General features: G+C 43.0%; 1 protein-coding gene across 1 annotated transcript in view; it reads right to left on the bottom strand.

The window, feature by feature from the left end:
- Window positions 1–13,013, bottom strand: part of LOC122816787 (dynein axonemal heavy chain 8-like) — a 9,517,065-nt gene that overhangs the window by 1,249,668 nt on the left and 8,254,384 nt on the right. The gene's annotated exons all lie outside the window — the stretch shown is intronic.

The raw sequence follows: 13,013 nt of genomic DNA, 5'->3' as shown, positions 1-13,013 counted from the left end.
AGGCTCTAGTGGAATGTGCCTTGATACTACCTGTAATAGATTTGGCATGGTGGGAATAACAAAAAATAATAACTGAGAACATCCACCTGGAGATTGTCTGTTTAGACCCAGGGTTTCCCCCTTTTCCCCTTGATAAGAAGTATGTAGATGATCAACTTTTTTAGAGACTATGCTTGGTGAACAACTTATCTCTTTCTTCCCCATCATGCCTCCAACATTTGCTATCTACCTTAGGAAAAATTATTTGGAGTCTGACTGAGGTATAAAAATACCTATGCAAACACTTCCAAGAAGAATCCTAAACCTTTTAGACTCTGTTGCATACTTGGGAGCCATATATGTCCTCCCATTGTTCCCTTGTAAATTGCTTATCCAATCTCTCTTCCCAATCTTTTCTAACTTTCTTTGATTGATTCTTATAATTATTGTGCAGCATTTTATGTACCCTATTAATTATTGTTTTTTTAACAATATCTTCTGTTCTAGAGTCAACTAAAAACTCAACCAGAGCAGGTCTTTCACTTAGGATTCCCCTGTCCCTTTCTATTTGCATATACTCTGATATCAATCCCTGATAGGGAAAGGCAGTCTCTAGCCTGCAGTCTGAATGTCTTCTTGGTCTCATCCCATTCTACTACCTTCCCCTCTCTAGTTGTTTGTTCCCAATACCTTCATTATTTTTTCAGTTTTCTGTAGTAAATTCCATCCCTCTCTTGCTTATTCTCTGTACCTCTGCCTGCCATCATCCCTATCAGGAAAATCTTCTTTCTGCATTCTCATGTTGGCTTGGTTCTTATAATACTTCCTGATACTTTATGAATATTATTTTTCTATTTAACTGTTGTAATTCTCCTTAAGGATTTGAATCCAAAATCCCATTGTCTTCTAGTTTCTTGAATTTCCCATCTGCTTCATCATCATCTCTTTCTACTCTGAATTATAATATTCTGCTTGTGTTATGTATATCATCCCTAACTGAGAAGCTCTAAAATATCCCTTTACATCAGGTAACCCTAAACCACCTTGTTATATTGGAAAGATCAACTTATCCCTATTAACCCTTGTCTTTTTCCCCTTCAAGACAAATTACTTCAACTCATAAAACAAATAACAAGGAGAAAGATGACAACCCTGCCTGTTGTTTCTCTTCAGCCACAAATTACTGGAGAGTGGAAATAGTCTGTTTTGACATGGATTGTCCTTTCTTTGTTCAACATAAGAAACAAATAGCTGATCTAAGAACTTAGTTCTGTCAAGATAGTACCTGAGCTGCCTATGCACATCTAGAGTATGAAGAATCCTTTCTCCCTGGTTTTGAGGATCCAGATAGAACACTGGAAGATTGATGGCTTGGTTCAGTGTAAACTGTTTGCCTTTCACAGTTTAGTACATAGTATTCCTGTCACTTCTGTTCTAAACATGCAAAGACAGCTCTGCTAAATATAAGTACCTGTTTAGAACAGAAGTGAAGGGAATTCTATGTGCTGAACTGTGAAAGACAGTTTGGATAAAGAAATATTTTTTTTTAACTGGAAACACTGCTATTTGTTTTAATGCTTGCAAATAAGATTGTGTTATCAAGCTTGACTGTGATGCCAAAAACTCTGATGAACAATATGGTCTAACTGACTGTCATTTATAGCCTGCAAGTCGATCAGGGATAGCAAGTTGTTATGGTATGACCTGCATCAAGGGAACAATGAATGAATTATTTGCTTTTAAGCAGTATGTGGTTTTAAGGAATCTTCTTCCTCAATTCTATTAAGTTCAAAAGCTTTGACTGATGACACTATATAATATGGTATTTTGCATTTGTAATTCATTCTGATGAAGTTCTGATTACAACAGGATGTAAAATGCTAAATCTACATGGTTTTCTTTATTGAATAATGCATTTTTGCAGTGATACAAGCTTGGACTTTCATTTGTGTGTAGTATGCTTTTTGTCTACTACCTTTTTACTGGTTTTAAAGTCCTGGAGCAGACTTTGTTCAGTTCTCTGTTTTGAAAGGCGGGAAAACAGATCTGTATAAGGTATTCCCCTCAAGTTGATGAATTCCTATAAGACTCCCTTATTTAGTTTCAGTTCATGAGGATGTGTCTATCTTGAATGAGGAGTTCCACAGGTTATGCACCTTCTCCCAGTAGAAAATGCCCCCAAGTGAAATCTGAGACATCTGTAGTTACAAATTGCCTTGAGGTACAGAAGAAAAGGGGATACCTTGACTTGCTTCTATCTATGGTCTCCACCACGGCAGTTCCTTTTTGCAAAAGCCCAAAACTGGAACTGGAATCTGAAATTCCAGAGAAATGAGAATCATAGAAGCCATGAACCCCAGGATTCTAAGATACTCACTGGATGAAGTTTGAGACTAATATGAGAACATCAAGAAAGTTTCCAGATAAACATTTACCTTTCTGTGTCAAAAAAAAACTTTCTGTTGAGAGGTTTCTGTAAATCATCCCAGAATGACAATCCTGTGTGACAGGGTAAAGGAGGATTTCTTAACATTTATTTGGAATCCCATAGTGGACAGAAGAGAAGACCCCAGTTCCAATTATGCTTGATATCTGTGAAAAGACTCTGCAAAGATGAGGAAGTCATCTAAATAAGGAATACATAAATGTCATTCAGTCTGCAACGAGCTATGGCTGGAGCTAGATACTTAGTAAACACTCTCTGAATTGTAGATAACCCAAAAGTTAATGCAGAGAACAAATAGTGTGACCCACACACAAAACTTAAAGAGAAATATCCTGAAGCCTATGGCTATGGAAATATGATGATATTCTTATTTAAGATTTAATTTACCATAAAACTCCCTTGGGATAAGAGATGTTATAGATTCTGAAGGATCAGCATCTTGAATGTTGGTACTTTCACATACAGATTTAGAAAGGAAAGCTCTTGAACTAGTCTCTAAGAAGACTCTAATGTTGGTTCCAGAAACATTCTGGAATACGTCTTTCTCCCTTTGATTTAATGGTAGTGGATCTATGAATCCTAGGGTGACAAAGTGCTGAAGAATCTAAAGAAAAAAACTCTGTTTGATTTGGAGGATGGGGAGGAACTCACCTTAAAGGAGCTGTTTGCATTTAGTACAAACTGCATACCTCCTAGCCACTTTTGGCACCCAGGATACTGAAGCAATCTGTTGCCAAAGGGAAATGCACAGAGCTAGTTTCTGGGAAAGATTTACAGAGATGGCACTGGAGGGGTGGGGAAGGGGGGGAAGAATGCTGGTATACTTATTCTGAAACATTACAATGCCCCTTTTTTGCAAAAGATCCTTCATACTTGCTATTCCCCTCCTGGCATCTCTCTGGTTCTGTTTGGCTTGAGAAAGCAGGGATTGTTTGCTCTGTTTCTTAAAAGTAGAAGAGGTTTTGGTAGATTTATAAGGGCAGAGCTGAAAAATATTAGAAACTTACAGTATTAGTCTCTCTCTTTCATCAAACTGGTTGAGGTCCTGAGTAGCAGACAGGCCATATAAATACCCTTATCTAAAGCTGACTTTTCCTTATCTAGACCTAGAGAAACTTCTGATTATGTAACCAGGCATATCCCTTCAATACTGTAGTGGTAGCAATGGCCCTATACACAGAATTTTAATAATCATTATTATAACAGTCACAATCTTTAAGACATGCACTGATACTTGAGAAATGTTAAACAATGGAAGTCGGATAGGCAATGCCTTCATGAGGAAGTATAGCAAACAATTCTCTCAAACTGCCTGCACAAAAAGAATACATCTTAACAAATGATTCTGATTGTTAAAAATTCTACATGACAAAGTGGAAGAAGAAAATACTCTCTGATCATTTCTGTCCAATACATTTCCTTCTTTATCCACAAAAGTAGGACTGGAAGAAACTAAGTCTATTCCCAGCTATTGAAGATGTGGATATAGCCACAGGTCAGACCCGAGGTATGAAAACAAGAAGTTATGTACTCACCATAACGTTCGATGTATGTAGTCCATCTCGCCTCATATTCTTACCCATGGGTTCGGAGCCGAATATCAGCTCTGACTCGGCCTATTTACTAGCTCAAAGTGTCTGATTGGCTGGGCTAAAAGGGTATCCCATAGTACACTGCTTCACATCCCCAGATCTAGTTTGCTGCAAACAACTCAGTTATTGCATACATAACACACATCCATACAAACAAATTATCCAAACAAATTAATCAAAGGGACTCTGCATGATAAAATCTAACCTCCAAATCCTCCAGGCAGGTGGAAGGCAGGAGGGTAAGTAAGAATGTGAGGCGAGATGGACTACATACATCGAACGTTATGGTGAGTACATAACTTCTTGATGTTATGTAGTCCTATCTTGCCTACATTCTTACCCATGGGACAACGTCCCTAGCACCTACAACCTAGGTGGCTCATAGGAAAATACTCCTGAGAACTGTGGAGCCAAATGAAGATCTGCCCCTGGAAACCACGTCCAATTTGTTATGAGAGACAAAAGTGTGAGGAGATGCCCAAGTGGCCACAGCACATATATCATCCATCGACAATCTAGCTTGATAGGCTGTGGATGTGGAGACAGCTCTTGTGGAGTGGGCTTTAGGTGGAAAGGGCAAAGTTTTACCTGCTGTGTAATAAATGAAGGAAATACAGTTGGCTATCCATCTAGAGAGTGTGACCTTGGATACCGAAGAACCAAGCCAGTTTTCGGAAAAGGAGACAAAGAGTTGGTCAGATTTCCGAATATCTTTTGTCCGATGGAGATAGAAGCTTAACTGTTTATGTACATCTAATTGGTGAAATCTGAATTCTGCCTTGTTGGAAAAATTGGGGAAGAAAACTGGCAGCTCAATAGACTGATTTATATTAGACAGGGAAGCCACTTTGGGATGGAATGACGGGCTTGGTCTAAGGGAGAATCTATCTTTATGGAAGATCAAATATGGTGGTTTGATGGAAAGGGCTTGGATTTCGGACACCCGCCTCGCTGAAGTGATAGCTATCAAAAGACTGTTTTCCATGTAAGAAACTTTAACTCGCAGGTAGCTGCAGGCTTGAAGGGTGGAAGAGTGAGGGCTTGAAGAACAAAATTCAGGTCCCAGGGCATAACAGGTTGTGATACTGGGGGACGAAGCACTAGGATACCTTTAAGGAATGCTTTACATAGCCTGTGTGCCATAAGGCTAGGCTCATTGGCCACGTGGAAGTTTGATATAGCCGCCAGCTGAACGTTGATGGTGGCTGAAGTGGACCCCTGATAGAACAATATAGACAAAAATTCCAAAACAGAATCAATTGGAGCCGTGTAGGGATCAATGCCTCTGGAATGAGCCCAAATAGAGAATCTTTTCCATTTGCTAAAGTAGATTTTTCTAGTGGATGATTTATGAGAGGACGACAAAATGTGGACTAGGTCTGGCAAAAATTTATGGCATCTGACTAAAGATATAAGTGGAGTAGCCAGGCTGTCAGCCGGAGTGTCCTCAGAGAGGGGTGGAACTGTCCCAACATGTGTGTCAGTAAATCTGGAAGGGGTTCCAGAATCTAACGAGTATCCACAAGGTAGGGTTGAAGAAAGGGGAACCATACTTGACGAAGCCAGTGTGGGGCAATCAGAATCATCCTGCTTCCCAAGGATTGTGCTTTCTGAATCACCCTTGAGAGAAGCGGAAACGGAGGGAAAGCATAAAGCAGACCGGAGGGCCAATTGTGAGCTAGAGCGTCCCTGGGTGATTCCCCCGGTGGGGGGAATCAGTGAGAAGTAGTTGCTGCATTTCGCATTGAGAGGGCTGGCAAAAAGGTCGCAGCAAGGCTGACCCCATCTGCTGAAGATTCGCTCTGCCACCAGGTGATTCAGGGACCACTCGTAGGGCATTAGAATTGCCCTGCTTAGCTTGTCCGCTATCACATTGGTCTTCCCCGGGATGTGCGTTGCCACTAGGAACCGTTGGGAAGCTATTGCCCAATGCCACACGTGCATGGCCTCCCTGCATAGTGGATAAGATTGGGTTCCTCCTTGCTTGCTGAGGTACCACACTACTGACATGTTGTCTGAGTGTATAGCAATAGTCCTTAGAGGGAGGACATCTTGAAGTGCCTGCAACGCAAGAAGCACTGCTCTCATCTCCAGGATGTTTATGTGCAAATGTATCTCGTGCTCCTGCCACGTGCCTTGGACCATCCTGCTGAGATAATGCCCCCCACACCCTATCTGGGAGGCATCCATGGTTACTGTGGCCACAGGGACGGGTGGTACAAAGGGTTTTCCTACGTTCAAGTTGTTGGTGCACAGCCACCAACGGAGGTCCTGCTTGCATTTGTCTGTCATTAGGATTGGATGGGATAGCGGAAGTCTTCGGAGGGACCACTGGACAAAGAGAAGCCATTGAAGAATTCTCATGTGTAATCTCGCTAACGGGACCAACATGATAGTAGCTGCCATGGTCCCTAGGAGTTGAAGGATCAGTCTTGCCTTCGCATGTGTCAGAGGCATTAGCGTAAGAATTTGTTGTTGCAACCCTGTGATTCTTTCTTGTGGTAGGAACACTCGCATTTGAATGGTGTCCAGCTCTGCTCCTATAAATGTTATATGCTGTAAGGGCAACAAGGCAGATTTTTTTCCAGTTTATCGTGATGCCTAATTGGTGACATAGACTGATGGTAGTGTCCCTGGTCTGAATTAGTAGATGCCTGGTGGGGGCGGTGAGGAGCCAGTCGTCCAGGTACGGAAACACCTGGAATCCTTGACGTCTCAAGTGAGCCGTCACCACTGCCATACACTTGGTGAACACCCTGGGGGCTGTGATGAGACCAAAGGGCAGGGCTCGAAACTGGAAATGTCTGGCTCCCAGCCAGAAGCGTAGATGACACCTGGATGCCCTGTCCATTTTGATATGGTAGTAAGCATCCTTCAGGTCGATGGAGCACATCCATACTTCCTTTCCCAACAATGGGAGAATAGATTGTATGGTGACCATATGGAATTTGGACTTGTGTACGTACTGGTTGAGTTGACTGAGATCTAGTATGGGTCTCAGGTCCCCTGTTCTTTTCGGCACCAAAAAGAATCTTGAGTAAGTCCCTAATCCGATTTGGTCTGAGGGGACTGGTTGGATGACTCCTTTTTCTAGCAGCTGAGATATCTCTGAGGCTGCTTGATCCCTTTGGCTGGTTGGAACGTCTGGGATTTTTCTTATGGGAGGGGGTACTGAAGAGAATGGAATGGTGTAACCTCCAGAAATTATCCTTAATACCCATCTGTCCTGGGTGATGTTTTCCCAGGCTTACGGATACAAGGAAACTCGACCCCTGACTGGCTCCAGATAAGCACAGTCGGGCACACCCTCAGGAATGAGAGTATGGGGAGCCATGAAAGGAGTCGCGGTCCCCAGAATTGCAGGGACCCCCTCTGCCTCTGGGGCGACGTCTCCCTGAATAACTCCCCCCTCCCCTGCCTCAGGAGGGGGTTTCACCTTGTGCGGCAGGAAAAAGCTTTCTGATTTCCTGAACCACATCTTTCCCCCTCGCTGAGCCTTAGGATAAGGCCTAGACGGGAGGGAAAAACAGACCCCTACGGCAGATAGGGTCTTTCCCTCTTGCTCGCACCTGGTGAGGATGTCTTTCACTTTGGTCCCAAACAAGGAGGAACCATCAAAAGGGGCATCAGTGAAGGAAGACTTGAAGGCCTCCGCAAAGTGACACAAGCACAGCCAGGCTTGCCATTTAAGGGTTACACCTGAGCTGGCCGCCCTACTTGCTCCCTCGGCCGCATACGAAATGAGTCGCATGGACGAGTTTGCGATGTAGTTGAGGGTAGAAATCTGTGCGTTGACTGTCTGCGCCACCGCTTCAGGTATGTTACCCGCAAGAGTATCTCCCAACTCCTTAAGATCATCTCTCTGGAGCTGAGTGAAATGAGATAAGCAATTCAGCGACCTTAAGGTAAAGGTGGCTGAAGACAAGGTACGCTTCCCGTACCGGTCCATAGTCCTAGACTCCTTGTTAGGAGGATGGACCGAAGAGGAAGACTCTGCAACTTCCTTCTGGGTGGCTGCCGCTACCACCATGGCATCTACCGGGACTCCCTTTGTCAGAAATTCTTGTCCATGAGGGGCGGAGAGAACTTTGTTGGGGCGCTGAGGTACCACAGAATCAGGGTTTTCCCACACCCTTCGATAAATAAGGTCAAGAAGCTCATCAAAGGGTGGAGACACCCAGGAGGCAGAAGGTTGAGCACCAAAAGCCTTCAGGAATACTGACTCCTCCTCGAAAGGGGTTTTGGAAGGCCAGCCTCCTCTTTGTTTCAGTATCTCCAGGATATCGGAGAAGGAAACATCATCAGAGGAAGACTTGAGGGATCCTTCCGATTCCTCAAGGTCAGTATTGGAAGTGAGAGACTCGTCCTGGGAGTCTATGTGCTTCCTCTTGCACAATTTCTTTCTGGGGGGTTCCTCAGGCACAGGCTCTGATCGACCTTCAGAAAGTGGGGGACTGCTCGTGGGGGTATCCTTAGGGCCTGGCGCTCTGCTGTCCAAGGATAGGTAGGTGTCAGAAGCTCTCGCCAGAGTGGTAGGGGATGGAATGACCGACCCGAGTGACGTAGCTGACAACCTAGCCAGCGCGCTCCGCATGGCCTTGAAGGTGGGTCCCCCCGAGTTCGAGGACCGACCGGCCTCAAAGGCCATGACCGGGACCGGGGTCCCCCCAGCCGATGCACCAAGTGGGAGACTTGGAACCGAAAGATGTCCCGAGGCATCCCCTTCGGGTCTGACCGAGGAGACCCGAGTCTCGAACCCTGTGAACGGAACCGACATGGTCAGAGCCAAGGTCGGCACCGATAAACCCAAAGGGGGTTTCGGAGCCGGCGCAGGAACATCACCCAGAGCGGAACATACTGGCTCCGACAGCAAGGATGTGCTCGGAGGAGTAATCGATGAAACAACCAGAGGAATTGGCTCCGGAGCCGACTGAGTCGGAGCAGAAAACAATTTAGCCAACACCGGCGACAGCAAGAGCCTCTGCACCACCCTATCCACGTCCAAATCAGAAAGCCTGGAGGATTTGGAGGAGATGGATGGAGACTGAGACCTCTTATCTGGTGAACCATGCCTCACACTCAGCGACCAGCTCCGAATAGGTTCGAGAATGATCGGAGCGGACGCTGATTCACTTAACACAGATACCTCCTGCGGCCCCGAAGACAGTGGAGCCGAGGAAGCAGTATCCAATATAGTAATCTTCTCTGGAGGCTCTGAAGATGCCGATGGAGCCGGAGACCTTTTCTTGGACTTGGAGGACTTAGATTTCAACTGGGAGCTGGGAGTCGAATCTATAGCCTCCTCAAAAGATGGTTTAAGCAGTCCCTTTAAAATCAATTTGTTTTTCCTCTCTTGGAGCACCCTAGGACTGAAGGCATGGCAAAAGCTATACGACTCCTGTAAGTGGATGGCTGCAAGACAGTAGACACAGAGTGTCCATCCATGATGGACATTTTATATCCGCACTTTGAACACTTTTTAAAGTCAGAAGGCTTATGTTCTTTCTGATCTTTAGACATATCCGAAGAGTTAACAACTTCCAACGGGCGCAAAGCACACAGCGTTAACTACAGTTAACAACTACCAAAAAGGCGGGAAGCCCACAACTTAGACAGCAGATAGTACCACAGAGAAAAGCAAAGCTCTTAACCAACAAACAATTAGCAACAAGAACACAAAGAGAGAACCTCTAACTTAAACGGTTCTCAAAAAAAATACAATAAGAAACAGACAAACTACTCAACTAAGGGAGGACTAGGTCCTCTAACTAAAACGGGCCTAGCCCGTGGGAACAGTTAGGGATACCACAAAAAACACCAATAAACACACAAACACAACTACCGCAGCAAGAGTAGCTATTAAAATAGCTTTTTAAGTATAAAGCAACCAATTTCTCAAGAGAAATAAGTCAAAAAAGGGTACTTAGCCACAGCCAAGCAAAACCACGTCCGAGCTCTACAAGCGGCAAACGAGATCTGGAGATGCGAAGCAGTGTACTATGGGATACCCTCTTAGCCCAGCCAATCAGAGACTTTGAGCTAGTAAATAGACTGAGTCGGAGCCAATATTCGGCTCCAAACCCATGGGTAAGAATGTAGGCGAGACAGGACTACATAACATCAAATGTTTGCAAGTTTGAGAAACTTTGCAGGTCAATTTGCCTTTTTGGGAATTGAAGGTTGAGAGTAAGGATTACTGCAGGCAGCATTAAATACATTCTCTAAGGTTGGCAAAGTAGGAGGTATGGGAGTGGAATAAGACATATCTACTTAACTCATTCACTCCAATGAAGATCAGGAAGTTTGCACTGTAACTTCCAATGGCCGGAGCCTAAGCCTTTTGACAGAATCAATTTATGTCCTCACATTTCAAACAAATGTTCATATCTCTGGAACCATAGGGATTATGAAAGAAGTATAAATGGCAAACTCTTCAGCACAAACTATTTTTTATACTGGTAGTATTCTTTAGGTTCTAGGTATTAAACCAAATTTTATGTCACAGTAAACACAGTAACTATTACATTTGTAATATTTTGTATGCAACTTAGAACACCTCAGCAACCAGTCAAGTTACACGCATACTGTCAGCAGCATTTTATTCACCTAGCTGAGAGCTTTCATTTGAGGCCAAGGAGTTCTGCCTGTCTTAGTGGTTGCGGAGATATTTAGAAAAATGTGAAATTATATCTATATAAATTAATATCATAAAAACAATTAATATCTATTTACCTACACTAGAGAGAGGTGAAATATTATTACAATTGAGTTTATTTTGTAAGCTTTAAGATGAAATATTTTAAAGCATTGTACATAGCATGGTTTTGGAATTATTGATACAAATATGAACAAGCAATATTTGATGCCTAGAGGCATCAGTAGGAGTTAAGTGCAGCTGCACCTGGAGGCTTCAAATGAATGTAATGAGTTAACATATAATGTCTCCTCAGTTCACGGGGAACATCCACCTGTTCCAATAAAACACCTCATTCATCCAAGCTACTCTCTGAGATAAGGAAAAATTCCTCCAAGAAAGGATTGTGAGAACCAAATTTGCTCTGAATCATATAGTTGGGTTTGTGAATCTGCCGGAGAAAGTCCAGTTGTGTAAGGAAAATTGCCATAACATTAGATGATCACTGTTGCAGCAGCCTTAGCTGTATGGGGTTATATCCTGCCAAGGATATAACAGCTGGCCAGCTTCCAAAGCTTCAGGGAACCTTTGACATGCTCAAACCATTACACAGCTAGAGCTGTGCTGCCTAAAATCAAAGGTTTGAGTGCCAGGCCCTGACAGGACACAGCTAGGAGTAAAAAAAAAAATATATATATATATATATATATATATATATATATATATATATATATATCTATATATATATATATATATATATACACACACACACATATATATATATATATATATATATATATATATATATATATATATATATACATGGGAGTGCTACAGAATCCTGAAAGCCCAAAATCCTGAGACCAAAATCCAGAAAGTTCAAAATCCTGAAAACTCAAAATCCTCTAAACACACATGATACCAACACTTACTATATTCCAGCACAAGTACATACAGAAACATATTACCCTTCAACTATATAAAGGGGGGCAAGCGCCCCTGCACCCCCCGCACCCCCTGCTACTTGTATATAACAACTCTGAGATTGCACTTCAGTACACTAAGTGCAATCTCAGAGTTGATATATTTAAGTAGCAGAGGGTGTGGAGGGTGCGAGGGGGCATGCCTCCCTGCTTATACCTGGAGAAGAGTAATATGGTTTGTGTTTTATTTGTTTCTGTATGCTCTTGTGCTGGAATATAGTAAGTGTTGGTATCCTGTGTGTTTTCAGGATTTTGGGCTTTCAGGATTCTGTAGCGCTCCCATATACATACATATGCACACCTTGGCAAAATCAAAAAAACACAAAGGCGGATGGAGGGAGTGAGTGGCTACTGCAGCACTAATCATCTGAACATATACAGTTATGGAAAGTTTACTTACAAAATTGTATTATGTTTATCATATTGATCACTGCTGCAGTAACCTAAACTACATAAGTAGAGTAGCCTAGCTTACTACATTTTGAGGTGAAAGGGGAAGGGTCCAGGAGCCCCCATAGACTGGTCATAGCAAAGCGTAATCTACACTTAGAGAAAGAATCAATTTTGTAATGCTTTGTAAAAGTACACACAGAGGACCGAGTTACTGGTTGCAGAATGCTACTAGGATCCAATCCTTTCCAAAAAGCCATAGATGAAGCTACAGCTCTGGTAGAGTTGGCCTTAATCCTGCCTGGAGTAGTTATGCTGTGGTGACAATATCAAAAGGTAATAGCCTGAGATAACTATGTGTTTTGACACAGGTTGTTTCTTCTTTTCACCTTCAAAAGAAATGAACACCTGATCCACAGATCTGAAAGATTTTTGTTCCATCAAGATGGTACCTGAGCTGTATGTGAACATCCAAGGTATAGAGTATCCTTTCTCCCTCATTTGTAGGTTCAGGAAAGAAGATGGGGAGATGAATAGTTAAGTAAACTTGGATACCACTTTTTATTCACAAAATAAGAAGTTATGTACCTACCATAACGTTCCATGTTAGTTGTCTTCTCTCGCCTTCTTTCTTGCTTGATGGGTTCGGAGCCGATCCCTCGGCTCCGACTCGGCACTTGCTAAGCTCGAGAGTCACTTTTACCAGCTCGAGGCAGCCCCATATCCCATGATGCAAGGCGGTAAGTACCCAGATCTCGTTTGCTGACAAAGGGCAATAGCACCAAGCATAAAATACTTCCCAAAGGAAGAAAGAAAACTTACAGATAGAAAAAGGACCAGGTCTGAATGGTCTTTAACATAACAGTTTCTTATACAAGGTCTGTCCAGGCCAGGGGGAAGGAGGGAGGGTCGCAAGAAAGAAGGCGAGAAGACAACTAACATGGAACGTTATGGTAGGTACATAACTTCTTAATGTTAAGTTGTCAATC

The sequence above is a fragment of the Protopterus annectens genome, chromosome 1.part1 (genome assembly GCF_019279795.1).
Source record: "Protopterus annectens isolate FY-2018-M chromosome 1.part1, PAN1.0, whole genome shotgun sequence".
Lineage (NCBI taxonomy): Eukaryota > Metazoa > Chordata > Ceratodontiformes > Protopteridae > Protopterus > Protopterus annectens.
Note: the sequence above shows the minus strand (reverse complement) of the source record. Positions and strands in the feature narration are given on the sequence as shown.